At 36.8% G+C, this 16,374-nt stretch overlaps 1 protein-coding gene across 8 annotated transcripts in view; it reads left to right on the top strand.

The window, feature by feature from the left end:
- Nucleotides 1-451: 451 nt before the first annotated feature.
- The window catches only part of FUT9 (fucosyltransferase 9), a 187,875-nt gene continuing 171,952 nt past the window's right edge, over nucleotides 452-16,374 (top strand). For all 8 annotated transcript variants that reach the window (XR_008480753.2, XM_054254274.2, XM_054254272.2 and 5 more), the window contains exon 1: nucleotides 452-669. The gene's annotated coding sequence lies outside the window, so the exon portion shown is untranslated. The remainder of the gene's footprint in view (nucleotides 670-16,374) is intronic.

Below are 16,374 nucleotides of genomic sequence, written 5' to 3' on the forward strand. Positions count from 1 at the left end.
GCAGTGGAGCGGGCGGCGGGGTGCGCGCACAGGTGCCACAGGCCGGCGGCGCCGAGAGCGGTAGCCGCTGCCTCCCGGACTCAGCACTTGCACCCGCGCGGTGAAGCCGCGGCTGCTGCCAAGCTTGGGTAACCCCCAGCCTGAGCCACGAAAGGAAGAGCCCAAGGAAAGGGCGCGAAGGGGGAAGGAAGGTGGAGTGGAAGGAGGGCGGAGGAGAGACCCATCGCCTCATCTCCGATTTCTCTTCCCCGAGCTCATCTGGTGGGGACCTTTCTGGGCTCGGGTGCGCCTCCCTCCCCACCGCCTTAACTCTGGGCGAGCGTCTCCCCCTCTCTCCTTGCTCACCCCCCACCCTCCCTGCTTTTCCGTCCCTCCCTACCGCGTGCCTCCTCCCCTCCCCCTCGCCTCCCTCCCTTCCAGCGGCTGTAGCTGTAGCAGCTTCAGCGAAGCCGGAGATGGGCAGAGAGCGCGCGCGGCGCAGCAGCTACAGATTCACTGCTCCCTCCTGCAGCTCCCGGCGCCCCCGCCGCTGTCGCCGCCTCGGTGTCCCCCAGCTCCAGTCCCGCTCTTAGGACAGCGCCAGCGCCGCCGCCGCCGCCTGGCCCTGTCTGCCTCCTGCGCCGCGCAGCCCTAGCGCGCTCCCCGGATGGCGCTTTACCCCTAGGACCGGTGAGTAGGCGGGAGAGTGCAGGGGGTCGGGCGTCAAAGCCTGGAGCGGAGAGAACCTCCTTTGATTTGGGAGGCACCCCAAACCACCTGCTGTGAATCCCCTTCCTCCGGGCAGAGGGTCTAGGGAGGGTGCTGCTCCGTGGTCCCCAAGAGGATGTTTGATTTCAACTCCACCTGCTGGCAACCTGAACCCCTCTCCCTCTCAGCTGCTTGGAGCTCGCGGTCCCGCCTCACCTTCCAGCCCCCAGGCTCCCACACTAGCAGCAGTAGATGGCCCCGACCCTCTGGTCATTCCAAACAGGATCATCTCTACCCTTACCGTCCCTGCGTTTCCCCCTATGTCAGTGCGCAAACGCCCCAGTCTGCCACCCTTCACCCGATCTCGCGCTGACAAAGCCTTCCCCACAAAGTCCGCCCTGACCCACCTTCCCTCCTTTCCCAAAGCCAGGCTCCCCACTGTCCCGTCGTATTCCTTCCCAGTGAATTCTGACCTCATTCCCTCGACACAATGGTGCCTTTCCAGATTTTCTGACAGTCACCTCAGGAAATTGACACAGACACGCTGTGATTCTGGCTTCTTACAGTTACTTTGTGTGTTCTCAGCACCTGGGCTGTTCAGGGTATGATTAAGCATGGAAAAATAAAGACCAAAAAGCAAACCCTTGGGAACCAAACTTTTTGATATTGTTGTTTTAAAGCGCAGAACTGTTTGCATTGCTTAGGTTTGTTCTGTTCATTGAGAGGCGTCTTAGATGAGTACAGGAAGCACACCTATTTTACCTGTTCCTGCGGAATTTATCTTACTTCCAGGTTAAGAACAGAGGACCTGCCTGGGTGGTGAATCTCTTTCAGCAACAACACTATCAAAAGCTCAGCAACTCTTGAGGATAAGAAGCTTTTTCTTGAAGGAGATGAGAGTAGCACCGAACTTACTCTTTAAAATCTTCTTTGAAATTGCAATAAGCCAAAGCTCTTATTTTTCTTTAGGTGTAGTGGCTAAGAGAGGGATATAGGAGGATTAGAAAACGTTGTACCAAGAAGCCCCTGCGCTACCTGGGTGCTTCCAGAGTTGTGTAATATCTTAGCACCAGACGCTATTTCTGTTCGGTATTTCTGCAGAAGTTTTCTTAGGGCAGTAGCCGTTTCTTCTGAAACCATGTTTACCATTTTATTATTTCTAGTTGGAGTGAGAGAAAATAGAGTTGTGTTCAATGAATGGATATGAACAAGGGGGATGGAGAAATAAATGACCATCAGGAGAGGGCATTTCAATAATAAAGTGTGTATTCTCAATTTCCCATATGTGGAAATCTTCAAAACTACCCCACAAAATTTATGGTTTAATTTTTTAGAGAAATAATGAAAATGCATTCATTTCAACATGGCATTTTACTACATGGAACCCTTGGTCATAGGGCTTGTGTTCTAAGCAATGTGAATAAGAATATCCAGAAATAAATGTTAGACACTTTAAAAGATGCTCCATTTAGGAATGTAGTGTGTTGATATAAATTTTCTGATATTATTATTACTATAATTTGAGGGCTATATAAATTAAAGTGTCGTTTTTTCTCTTGCAGTTGGTGGAGAGAGATGTAGGCTTCTTCACCTTAGAGGAGCAAGTCTCAGGCTACACAAGAAATAGAAAGGGAAAGTTGAGCTATTATCTAGGGAATTTGTCAGTGAATATTGCCTTTATTGCCTTAAAATCTTACCTTCTCCAGTGTCAGGAATTTTTGTTGGTTTCTTTTAATGCAAACTGTATCTGAGCTTTTATTTCCCTTTTGTGTAGACATAGGCAGAAATACACTGAGCAAGTCCACTGAGAAGGGGTGGTTTTAAGTAAATGCGGATAGCTACATTAAAAATCAAGATGGGCTATGAATACTGACTTTATTGTCGGTTTTCTAAATTTGAAAATTTTACTTAGTTAAATTTAGGGCTTGACTAAGAACATTCAAAACTGTATTTAAACTTGAAGTTACTGCAAATATTCATATGTGGCCATGACATGAGGTTACTAGATAAGTCAGGAGCTGAACCAAAAGGTTATTTGATTGTTTCCCTACTTATGTTTAACATTTGGGTAACAGTGGGGTGATTACTATGTACATTATGTCCAACAGTTATTAACCTGTATCGGAATTGATACATCCTAAATTGAAAGCAAGGAGTTATACTGACTTTGATCAGTTTTTGCCCTTAATTGTGTTAATGATAAATTAAAGTCAATGAATTCTAACATAATTCCAATTAACATGAAAATATTAACAAGGTCTCAGAATTATGATAATGATAATGCAAATAACTAGTCTGCCAAAAATTATGGCAGGAATTTCTATAAGGAATTATTGGTGAGCTGAAAGTCAAGAATATCTGTCAGGATTTAATGTCATTGTCACTGGTAAGAAAGGCTAAACAGTTAAATATAAAATATGGGAGATAAGGCACACCAATACTGGAATGGTATATGTTTGAGTACCATTGAACTGTATCTTATAATGCTCATAATTATATGCCACCTAGAGGATGATGGGTTTAAATTAAATATTTTCAATGTTAAACATAAACATTATAAGGAAAAGTGTAAAATTATGGATTATTCCATCAACAAGTTGCCATTAGTTGACTGTTACATGTGAAACCATGTTTTACCTTGCGTGTGATGAAAAGTAAGAATGACTGAGGAAGAGAAAGCTGCAGGAAGGAAGAGATACAGGGAAAGGCTTCAGACTCACGGATACTGGCTTAAATTCTTTAATCAAGTTAAGGTAAATAAATACAAGTTCCATTATTTTGGCGTTGGGAAAAACAAGTATTTTCCCACTTGAATTTTAGGAAATAGTTTCTTAATTATAGCAATAAAAATACAAGTTCTATTATTTTGGCATTGGGAAAAACAAGTATTTTCCCACTTGAATTTTAGGAAATAGTTTCTTAATTATAGCAATAAAAATACAAGTTTTTAAAAGTAAAGTCTTTTATTGATTTTATTTAGTAAAATCTGAGCATCACAGGGAAACTATTTTGTGTAATCTAATTGATGAATTGAACAAATTAAAATTCTACACCAATTTACAAAAAAAATACCTTGAATAAAAAAGCACACATACACCTCACACATACCTAAAATTAAATTATTAGATAAAGAGCTAAACAATTTAGTGTCTTACAAAGGCAAGAAGTTTCAGTCAAGTAATAACCACATACAATATTTTTATGCTTTAATATGTATTTCTTATATTTTCTTTTTCATTGTGGTGGATATATTATTACATTTTATAAATATTTGCATTTTATTGATAAATCCCTGTCTCTGTATTATAAAATACAAATTTTATAAATTCAAATAACCCCCAAATAACACTTGTAAGTATCAAGTTATTACATAAATGTTCATAATTTTGCTTTCTAACTTGCATTAAGGAAGGAGTATTTAGCAAAACGCATCCTCAAAGAGCAACTATGTAAAATGAACATTTTGAAACAAACATGGTAATTCATCCAAAGTTTTATAACAATACTATAAAATAATACTTTCATAAATAAACTCTAATGTATGATTAAAATTTCTAAGAGAAACATTTAAATTCTGTGATTTTTACCTGTAACTGAATGTGTAAGATACAATTGTATTCATTTAGCTGCAAATGGAATGCTTGGCATTCTTAAAGAAGGATGCACAGAATTCAGATGTTGATTAAACATATAGAGAACATTCCATTTTTATAACTCTACCAATGACTTGCTCAAGGTTTCAAAGTAGTTCATAGAAACAGAATTCAAATCCTAGTCTCCTGACTCGATGCTGTATTTGTCTTTCTATAAAATAAAAACCATTTTCCACTTCTTTTCTTTAAGATGTTAATAAAGGAGAAATCAGTTTTAATGTTAAAAAATCCGAAAATAAAATAAAAGATCTGTGCTTCTTCAAGGATCATCTCAATGCTTAGCCTTCCAACACGCCATAGTTGAAGGTAACCAGTCAACCAGACTTTTCCATTTACTCCTACCTTCAGGTTAAAGCTTGGGAAACACTTAAAAATTTAACTGCAACTAGCCCAACTAAAAATCTTTTAACATTTTTGCACAATTTTTATTATACGTTTCTCACTTATGCAGTGTAAGGTTTTTTAAGTTAATAGTGTGCCATGGATACTTCCATATAAACTTTTGTAGACAATTGACTGAAAAGTATTCCTAAAAAACAGATTTTAGTTTCTGTAAACAAAATACACTTATAGTTTCATCTCCATGCTGATATTTATGTCATCACAGAATAAGTGTTGTTCACATGCTTATTTTGTAATTTTTACCTCCATAGACTGTGAATAGCTCAGGTGGTCAGGGAAGGTAAATTTGTTTCACAAAGTTCCAAGCTCGGACATGAAAATCCTGGCAATTTTGGCTTTCTCTTTACTGATAGCCAGAGGGATCAATGAGAGAGAATGACTAAATCAATGGGAAACTATCATCATTACTGTGTAAAAAAATAAGCTCTCAAATATATTCTTGGTGATGGTGGCTCATGACCATCATTTCATCTAAGAAGAATAACATGGTGACATATTTTGATATCTCAATTACATTTTCTGAAACAACACTGCATTATCCAAACGTGACTGAGTTGATGTAAGCTAGGGGAATCTGATCTTGTACTGGTGGGTGGCCGGTTCAAAAGCTGAGGTATTGATCTTAGGCACTAGTCTTCTTACAATGCATTAAATGCAGATTTGACTGAAAGGAAAACTACATCTCTGAGGCTCCTATGACATAGTTTCTTCGAAGTGTAATTCAGCCTCCCTTTATTGATGGCCTATGGCGCAAGAACTGAAGTGATGATAGCAGGCACAAGAATAAATATGATTTAAAGTTTGACCTCAAGCAGCTTAGAGTTTAACTGGAGAAACCAGTAAGAACAAATAGAAAGATGCGATGAGATACCAATTGCTTTAACCTAGGGATGTCACCTTGTTATTGAACAAGGGTGTCCAAGAAAAACTCAGGAAGACCAAAATGAGTAAAAATCTATCTTATGTGACATGGATCTGGACATGCTGTGGCTAAGCCTTAACATTTAGTTCCTTTTAAAAAGCAAGTTTTCATTGCTCCCTACATTATGTTTAACTTTGACAGAGATTTTTTTTTTTTTTTTGAACAATGCAGGAACCCGTTAGAAGAATGAACAGAGACACTTCCAAACTAACAAATCCAGTGGTTGATTCAGTCCTGGGAGGTCATAGGGCAAATCTTTTAATGAAAATGTAACTAAGTATATACTTTTAATTAGGTAGGAAATGTTTACCTTTTAAGAAACTTGTATCATCAAGGAATATTCACAGGGAAGTACATGCAGAGGATGCAGGGAAGGAAGCTATAAACAACATATGTAATATCTATTCTGTAATCAAAAGCTTAAAAACCACGTTAATAAGGTAGACCACCTTAAAAAGTAATTTTAATTATCTATATCTTATTTACTCTGATGAATATTTATTGAATAGTTGCAATTCAGTGATAGAAAAGGAAGATGACATATAGTTGGAATGATAAAACATATATTCATGAAGTAATTTGGGAGAAGTGTGAGGCAGCATTTCAATAATAAGTATTACATGTCATCTGACCTAGAACATGGACTGGACAATTACTTTTATACCCAGGCAAAGTTTATTATACTCATGTTATTGCAAAAATAATGGCCCCAAACAGCTCCTGAAGGTGCCTGAATTATGCTATAGTAGGAATAGCTTATGCCCATGAGGGATCTGGTTCATCTATAGTCATTGTTGGTTTAACAAAAGACAAAATTAAACTATTCAATTTTTACATGAGAGGGAAAAATATACCACCTAACTTGTTGACTGTTTTATGAATTCTTTACTACTTTATGTTTTCATGACATTCTTTGTATAAAGAAAGTGACTGAGATTTTTTGCATAAATAAAGTAACTGAGTTATATGATTAGAGAGCGTCAGGGTAAAATAGGGAAATCTTTGACATGAGATGAGCTACAAGACATAGGTATTAATGATAATGAGGTTTCACTGCTCTGACCTGGAGGGAGACAACTGAGCTATTTTACTAGTCAATTCCTGCTAACTTTCAAGAGTCCTAAAGGGTCTGAGATTAATTTAACCCACTAAGTTAAGTATGAGTAACTGGCTAACTGGCTGTATTCCTTCTTTTGAAGAGACTGCGTGAAGGCAGTCAATCCAACTTGTCCTATTTGTCTACACCAACAGCTTAATGGTGTTTTTTTTGTTTTGTTTTTTGTTTTTGTTTTTGTTTTGTCTGCACTGATTGGTTAAGCAAGAGTTACAGAAATAGGAGTGGGAAATACATCTAGAGGTGTGGACAGGTATAGTATGGGAAATGCAGAAGCTGAGATTATCTCCTGCTATTTCCAACAGAATTTTTGCTATGGTTAAGGTGAATATAGATCAAATCATGGTCAGAGCTGTCTGGTGTGGGATGGCAGGTCTGGCAGAGAGTTAAATTTAAGGCACTTGCAACAGTTGAGTGAACCATTTTTTCATGTAAAGCTGAGATGCCACTGGAAAGCTGGGTGAGCTATAAGCTGGAATATACTCTTTCCTTTTGATAAGCAAGGTTCATATGACCCCTTTTTACCTTTGTTAGCCATTGAATCTTATTTGGCACACCCCACAATGAAAATAGCATGCCAGACGTTCATAAGGTCTTCAGGGTCAGGCATTCAGCTTTGACAAGAGCCCAGGAGCGAGATAATAGCTGCTTTTCAAATGAGGTGTACTTAGTAGGGATATATCCTGAATGTTAAGTGAGTGATCTGTCCAACATCCCAAAGGGCTCTGAATGAAAGCTGCTGACATTTTCTCGGCGCTCCAATCAGAAAAATCATCAGTCACAAAAACTAGTAGCTCACAGGTTAATTAGGGATGTGGGACTCCAAATGTAGAGAGAAGGTCACAGCCTGCTAATACAGTGTGTTGGTTTATGCTTCATTCAAATTATGCTGATTTTTTGGACCAACGAATACAGAAGTCTTAGTAGAACTTTCAAGTGAGGAACATATCGTCTCCAATACCCAAAGGTTTCAATAAGATGCTGAACATTGTTTTTGTTTGTTGTGGATGAAGAGACGGCAGTTTTTCTTTGACTACCAGAAAAATTGAACATTGTGAATCTGTTCATAGAGTCCCAAGAAACTTTATTTGACGATCAGAACCCTGAATTTTGTCAGAACTTATCAGCTGCCATGGTTGATAGAGGTGTGATAACACCACAGTCAGACCATTGCAATGCAAGATTCTGACTGGCTCATTAACAGGACATCATCCATGTAGAGAAAGCCTTGCACCATACAAAGTAACGACTCTTATGATGACCCATGTACTACTGATGGCAAAAGGCAGAGGGATCCAGGCACCTCTGAGAGTAGCCTTTAGTAACTTGGGAGGTTACTACAAATGTATACTGCTGACTAAGTCACATGAATGTGACTTGGTCTTTGTCCTCAGAAGCCAGTGGTATAAAAAAGCTGATATTGGCACAGTCAAGACAGCATACCAAGAGTTTAGCCTGTGCAATGCATTCAATTACATGAATTGTTGGGATTATGGGATTAATAGCTTGATTTCATTGGTGATAATCCATTCTAAGCTTCTAGCTCTCATTACTCTGTCTCGCTGGTCATACAGTGCTGTTGTACTAAAATATTGCATCTCTTAGCACCCATGTTCCCTTCAAATCCGTAATCAAGGCTGCGATTTTCTTTTCTCCTGAGATTTTATATTGTTTTTGTTGGACCATCTGGGATGAAACAGAGCAGAAGACAGGAAAGTGATTTAGGGTCCCATTAGCACTTCACTGTATTTTGCCTTTCCCAATTGTGATAATCTTCTCAGGCACTTAACTGATGATGAAGTATAAGCACTTAATACATTAATTACTATACAATTGTGTGTAGAAAAAAACAACAGTACATTGAATTGGCCCAAAGGGCTCCATTCACGACATCATGTAGCTTGCCTTTCCCACTGTGAACCCTGCCTAAACCTAATTACCTAAATCAGACTATCATTTTCATTCTATAAATCCAGTTTAAAAAGTGACTTGGGTATCCTAAAAGTTTGATTCCCTTATTTTCCTAAAATTCCTCAATGTAGTTGGATGCGTGCACATGTCATTTGATACCCTCTGGGAATAGGGATAACTTGATCTCTAGTCATGTTTCTCTTTAAATAATCTGAGATTATGGTAGAGGGGCACAGAAGAATCAGAGAGCAAGGGAGGAGGGAGACTTCATATGTACTATCCTAGTTTCAGTGATACGGCAGTGGCTCATGGCATAATCAAATTAATTTAGAATATTGTTGCCCACCCAATACTCTGTAATGGAAGCGGGACTCCTGTGGCTGGCACCATCTATTTCATCCTTGGGAATCCCTTGACTCAGAAGCCACAGACACATTGCTGTCTTTACTAGGGCATGGGATTTGTGACCTCTGGTGGACTCAGTCTTGGTTCACACCAAGTGATTCCTTAAAGTGGTGACTTTAAGGAATTCACCTTAATATGAGGCATTAGCTTCCCCATTATCTTAAATCCCTTAAGTTCTCCCAGTGTCAGCATCAAGGATAGGGAAGTTTCTCTGCACAGTGCTGATAACCTCAAGAATTTATCTAAATTTCTTTAGATCGCTTTCTCAGTTCCCTAGTGGGTCAATTTTATCAGAATTCTAGGTGCAATCCAGGCCAGTAAGAGCCTAAATACTGGTCAATGCCTCATCTATGATTTTCCACAGGAGTTTTTCTGTCTTTCAAAAATCTCCTCAAGAGGTAAAGCTTCCTTATTGCAGCAAAGTCCCACTACAAAAAGACTTTGATTGATTTGTTTTTATTACTTTCAAGTGGATCTAAGGTTGGCATGATAGAACAGAGAAGAGATTTATCTGTAAGATAACCCAGCATTTCCCATTATTCCTTGATAAGCAATATGTTCCATAACCTCTCCTTTCCACTGGGAGCCAAAGTTCTGATTCACCTGGTTTCTGGTTATGGAGTTCCCCTTTTCAAACTCAATATATGTACACATCACTCTTAACTATTGTCTGAAGGAGGGTAGAAGCTTCTCCCTACCCGGTACAAATCTTAATATTAGTTGTTACAATGCTGCAAGTCTGAGACTGGACTCCAGATTGGCAAAAAATTTGTTCCACTTAGAGGAAAATTCTGCCATCTGTATTTTACCTATTTTTTTTTGTCGTTGTTATTTAGCTTGCAATGACCTCCTTGATTCCTCCTCATTAACAAGCAAAAAAGTAAAGGACTGTCTATGGCCCAGTGGCCCATATAATTTTGTAAACATCATTGCTACTGATTCCCACAGACTTCTCTCAAATACTTGTCTTCCTAAAATTTGTCAACGTTCCTTGATGGGTGCATATGTGTTTTGATACTTATTGGGGATAGAGATATCCTGACCCATAGTCATGTTTCTGTTTAAATAAGTGAGGTCATGATAAAGGGACAGAGAGGAATCAGAGAGCAGGGAAGGAGAGAGACTTCATATGTACTATCAGTTTCAAGTGAAATAGTGGTGGTTCATGGCATAAACAAATTAACTTTCAATTTCTTTTCCAGACAGCCATGTCTTTGTTAGCATCCCATCTCCATCACTAACATTATGAAAATCTCTGAAGGGTCTGAGATTTTCCCCTCCTCACAAGTTAACATGAAAGCCTGCCACAGCTGAATGGATGGTGGTGAAAAACATTAGATTCCTAGGTCAGAGGTGAAGGAAAATTTATTTTTCACATCAATAGCGGTAGCAAAAATATCAACATTTTTCTCCTGGTTCCGTGGGCCCCAGTTTCCACAAGGCAACATGAAGTATTCACATTACAAATGAAAAGATCCCAAATTTAAAGAATGCCAATCTTTTATAATGGGCCATGAGCATGCCTCCCTTTCTTCCAGAAGATGCTATTTCTGTGTTCCAAGGCTGCCTGCTTTATAAATATCTTTTCAAATAATTCAGAACAAAAGCAGCCAATGATTCTTTCATAAAATGTGCAGAAATGTGAAAGACCCATGAGAAATTGTCTCCCAATAGTGACAAAAGACTTCAATAAGTGACTGTTTGGATAGGCTTCTTATCTGTGATATGATATATGTTCATTCTTGCTATTTCCTAATAATGGAATACATGAAACTTTTGTTACCTGAGATTGATGAACCTCTCACTAAGAAGATGAGAAGGAAGCTTTTGGAGTGAATATATTGTATTTAAACTGCAATATTAGAGTCCTGATTAGTTATTCCTGACTTTATAGGTTACAGCATAGGGCATGTTAAAAAATTGAGAATTTCCATTTGGGAACTAAATATGTGAGCCTAAATCACAGAATATGTGAAAGATATATTCTGTGTAGTTGTAGTGTATTTTAAATCAAAATTATTAAGCAAAAATATGTTATTACACATTTCACATGGCTGTAGTATTTCTCCAATACTTTACAGTTTGCAGGGTGTCAAAATTTTCCTAAATAATCAAAAGAAAATAGTGCAATGCTGCTCTAATTTGTTTAATTTTTTTCAAGACTGAGCATAATTGTCATCTTCTCTAATAGGCATCTCCTGTATTGCCAGGTTTCTCTGTACCATTTTATTACTTTACAACATCACGTTGGCCCTATATATTTATGTGTTTTCTTGACTGGATTACTCTGAAATCAAACCATGTTGCTTATTACTCTTTGTACTTCTAGTGCCTAGCTTTCCACCTGAGGCATGGTGAGTATCCAATAAATGCTTGTAGAGAGGAACTGAAAGTAACATTGTCTGTTAATTTTGAATTTACTTTCAGATATTTTAGACAATTATGTTCCATGAGGAATAACTGAATGGAGGATGTATAGAATATTTGGGATGGAATAATATATAACATTTCTTAATGACCATTGTTTTACTTATAGTCTTGTAAATATTCAAATCCTGATGCTTATTCCTAGTTTTGTGACATCCTGAAACATTTATAATTTTGCATTCATAGTAAAAACTTAAGATTTTATATTGCTTTTAGTCATTGAAGAGAGGATCCCAAAATTAAATGTAAGACTTTGTTTAATTATCAAAAGGTCTGGAGTCGCTGGTTTATATTATCCAGAATTGACTTCCATTCTAATCCTGCATTAGAAATTTCAAAGCTTCTCGCCTTTCCCCTTTTTCAAAGAGGTAGACTGAAGATGAATACATGTTCCTTCCTCTGCCCTGATGTACAGATGTTCTTTCTTTATTTCTATAGTTTTTTTTTTCTCTTGAGTTCAGATAGATGTCTGCTGCTCCTACCTACCTTTGCGGTTTCTGTCACTACCTCACCTAATCATTATTGTTACCACCAGTGCTGCCAACCGGAAATCTGGTGCACTTCTCCCCTTTCTTTTATCACAAACTTTCCAATTTCTTCTGACTCTTATTGCTTACTCATATTCTAAAAACAACAAAAACATAAACAAAAGGACTATCTCTAAGGGACAGTTGCTCTTTCCTTCTGTGCAGTGAACTTGAAGGATCAGATAAAGTGATGGGTTCTCTGGCTTTTACTCTCTATTGGTTAGTTATTCAAGAGCTGGCTGTATCTTCACTTCATTTCAAGGGCCATATTTTTCTGCTTTTGTTCCAGAGCCATTTTGGAAATTTAACAACTCTAAATTCTTGGATTTTTATTAACCAATGTTTTGCTGTTTTCTTCATAAAAACACAGATTTTTGGTAACAGTTTTGTTCCTATATTGTGTTGTTATTTAATACCAACATTAACTGGTGAATACCTTAGAACTTATAAAATACATGTGTCATTTCAGAAAATAAAAAGTTTAGAGTGAACAAACGCAAGACAGATATGTTTTTATGGGAAGCATGGAAGGTCAGAACTGGCTTGCTTGGAGGATAACAGTGGCAATCTTGTTCAGAAGAAAAGAGGAAGCTATTGGATAGTAGGATAACATATAAATACTGTAGAGAGAAGGGGGGCAAAGTAGGAAGTTCTAGAATAATAAAGACAAATATTTACCTATGTTATAATAAAGTTTCATGGAAACACTGCTTATATAGAGAAAAAAAAAACCACAGAGTTGTAACCAAATATAACTGAGTTCAAAATTCTCACCTGTTTATTGAGTTAAACTATTAGACTGGTGCAAAACTAATTGTGGTTTTGGCCATTACTTTTAATGGCGAAGTAATGCTTAATTAAACTTTAAGTAACATTTAATGTATTTAATTAAACAAAGTCTTAATATCAACCATTTAGCTGAGAGAAAAGTCCAATTTCTTAGTATATCTAAGACTTTATTTTCTATTATGTTGAAATTTTGCATAATTATTTTGAATGTGGAATTAGATAATATGTAAAAATCCTTAAACATTGGCACTGTTTTCATTCAATAAATGTTGTGTATTTATCCATACTTAACAATTTAAGAAGACACAATCATTTCAGTTTGTAACAAATAAAATGAGTCTATTTCTGAATTAGACAATTAGCAAGTGACAATTAGATAATCCAATTCGATAATCAGCAACTAGGAGAATTTTGGATCCTTCAGAATATTGTATAGTAATGCAGGAAGAAGCTTATAATGAGCACTGAAGATCTAATTAGAATCATACTTTCCATGACAATATAAAGTAAACACTTAGAAAATAAGCTATTTAATAATTATTAAGTCAGAGTGGTATAAATTATTTTCACAAGAATTAAAACTCATGAACAAGAGGAGTTCCTCTTTTAACCAGGATGAACAAAACTGGAAGGGGTGTCAATCCCACCCTAAAAAGAGAAAGCCAGATGAACTACAAAACCATAACTCTTGTTAAACCTGTTGTAAAACTGAGTTCACCAGGCAAACAAATATCTAGATTTTCAGGAAATGATAGGTTTCTCCACTGAGAAATGAATCATGGGGATGGCGTCATATGTGGCAGAGAATAGAATAGGACCCGGCTATCATACAAGTGATGATAAAAATCATTTTCTAAATTATCTAACAAGAAGTTTTGTAAAAATCTAAAATTATTAAAAATTGCTGAAGACTGACTAGCAGTTTAAAACTCTGGTAACCTCTGACACAAGGGTAGTTTGATGTCACCCACTGGGGCATTTATGTGGACTTCCACAGGTACTTATGAGAAATATTGGAAGCAGGGTGTGAGACAAGAGGGAGCCCCTCAGTAATGCAGGTGCAGAGTAATAGATTGGCGGCTACACCAGGTAAAGCACAAAATCTCAGTCTATTCAAGTTCCCATCCCATTTCCTAAGGACTAGGCTATAGGAATGTAAAGTCTTTGGCACCCTAAAGGTCAGCTCTTGACTAGATTAACTCAAGGCCCATACTAATGGGTATAGTGTAGCAAAAGTATACTGTTTCTAGGTATAAATGATTGGCGTCATTCCCAATTATTTGGCACTCAGTATTTGACATTTAATTGAAAAATTATAAGATATATAAAAATTTAAGGAAAAAGAAACCGTTTTCAAGAGTCCAAGCAATGAACAAAATCAGACTTAGAGATGATCCAGGAGTTGAAATTATCAAACAAGGACTATGATTAATATATTAAAGAACCTAATAGGAAATAGTGGAGAATCTGCATGAAAGGATGGAGAATTACAGCAGAATAATTGAAAGTGCTGGAAAAATCAAGTTGAAGGTGAGAAGTGAAAGGAAATATTATCACAGATCACAAATTCTACAATAAGTTGGTAAATTTACCAACTACAATTCCAAATATGTGTGCAGCTAAGAACAGAGTTTCAGAATCCAAGAAGAAAAATTGATCAAACTGAAAGGATAGAAAGATAAATTTACAACTGTGGGTTTTTCTGATGACCAGAACTACTCTGTCTGTAATTAATAGAACAAGTAGAAATCAGTAACTATATACAAAGCCTGAACAATATAACCAACTAATTTGACGTAACTGATAATTAGAGGATAGTCCACCCAATAGCAGCAGAATATCAAAAAAAATTTTCAAAATACATATGATAAACTACTGATACACAGGATACATAAAGAATTCTCACAATTCAATGATCAAAAAACAAATAACCCAATGAAACAACTTGCAAAGATTTGAACAACAATGGAGATGTATGGTTTACAGAAAAAAATATGTGAAAAGATGTTCAACACTGGTAATCATTAAAAAAATTAAGCAAACTAAAATCAGAGCAAGATACCACTGCAGAACTAATAGAACATAACAAAAACAAAACAAACAAATAAAATCATGACCTTACCAAGTCCGAGTGAAAATGTGGGGCAGTTGGAACACGGGTACATTGCTGGAAGGGATGCAAAACAGTACTACCATTTTGGAAAACTGTTTTGTAGTTCCTTATAAAGTTAAATATACAAATACCATATGACCCAGCAATAACATTTCTAGGTACTTACTCAAGTAGAATGAACATGTGTTTCTACATACAAACTTATAATGAATATTTAAGTGTGAATGAATACTCATACTTGCCAAAAGCTGGAAACAACCTAAATGTCCATCAACTGCTGAATAAATAAAAGGATTGAGCTACTGCTCAGTGAAAAAATGCACTCAAAAAGCCACACGCTGCACAATTACATTTATACTACATTAAAAAAATAAATAAAAAAAGAACAGAAAACATATCAGTGGTTTCCAGGGGTTAGGATGTGAAGTTGAGACTAATTTTAAAGTGACAAGAAGGAAGATTTTGGGGTGATGGAACTGTGCTACATCTTGAGATACAGTGATGGTTTGTAGGCCTTTGTCAAAATTCATAGAACTTGTCAATTTAAAAAAGATTAATAATCAGTTTTCAAATCCCATCTCAATAAACCTGATTTAAAAAATTTATGACTGGAAGAATGAGAGAAGTCCCATTAGGCAGGTCTACATATTAGGCACTTTAGGTGTCTAGAGATGATTATTTCACATATTTTTAATTCCTTGCAATTTGAACATTGGAGTATATGTGTGTAAACAATCTAATTTTGGCAAATAACATTTTGTATCATTCCAAAGTATTGACACATGTCCATATTAATGAAATCTTTATTAAACTGCATAATCTTAGTCTAACCCTAACTTTGAAGAGTTATTGACAAATGCTTTTGAGACAGATTAGTGGATAAGAAAAGTGTAATTCAGAGAGGTTGCGTGGTTTGCTGGAGCTATTAAGCATTGGAGTCAGAGTAGTAATCACATACTGAAAGAACTTATCTTTAGGTAGATTCAGGGTGACTGCCCCCCAAGATCATGGCCCAGTGTCACAAACTGCTCTAGTAAAAGATTATCTGCCCACAGCTGAACAGTAATTATTTAACAGAGAGTGTATTCTTCAGTAAAGCCACAGAATATTTATTCCCCAGCAACTTATAAGGAAGCATACCTTTGACCCGCTCCATCTACTATTCATCAAAAACCTTAGTTATGTTAATTGGTACAGTTTAAAGAATTGACCATTGCTTTAGGGAAATTGGCCCAAAATTTAAATACCCTATTTCTATTTTTAACTATTTTTAAATACATCTTTGTGGTAATTTATTTCTCAGTATTTTTTACAAAATTATTGATGGATAACAATTTTAAAACAAAACGAGTGCTTTACTTCAATTAGTTTGGGAAACACTCATTCCCAGGCATTCAAACTAACTAAACAAAAATGACAACTGA

This window comes from Callithrix jacchus, chromosome 4 (assembly GCF_049354715.1).
Source record: "Callithrix jacchus isolate 240 chromosome 4, calJac240_pri, whole genome shotgun sequence".
In the NCBI taxonomy this organism is placed as follows: Eukaryota; Metazoa; Chordata; class Mammalia; order Primates; family Cebidae; genus Callithrix; species Callithrix jacchus.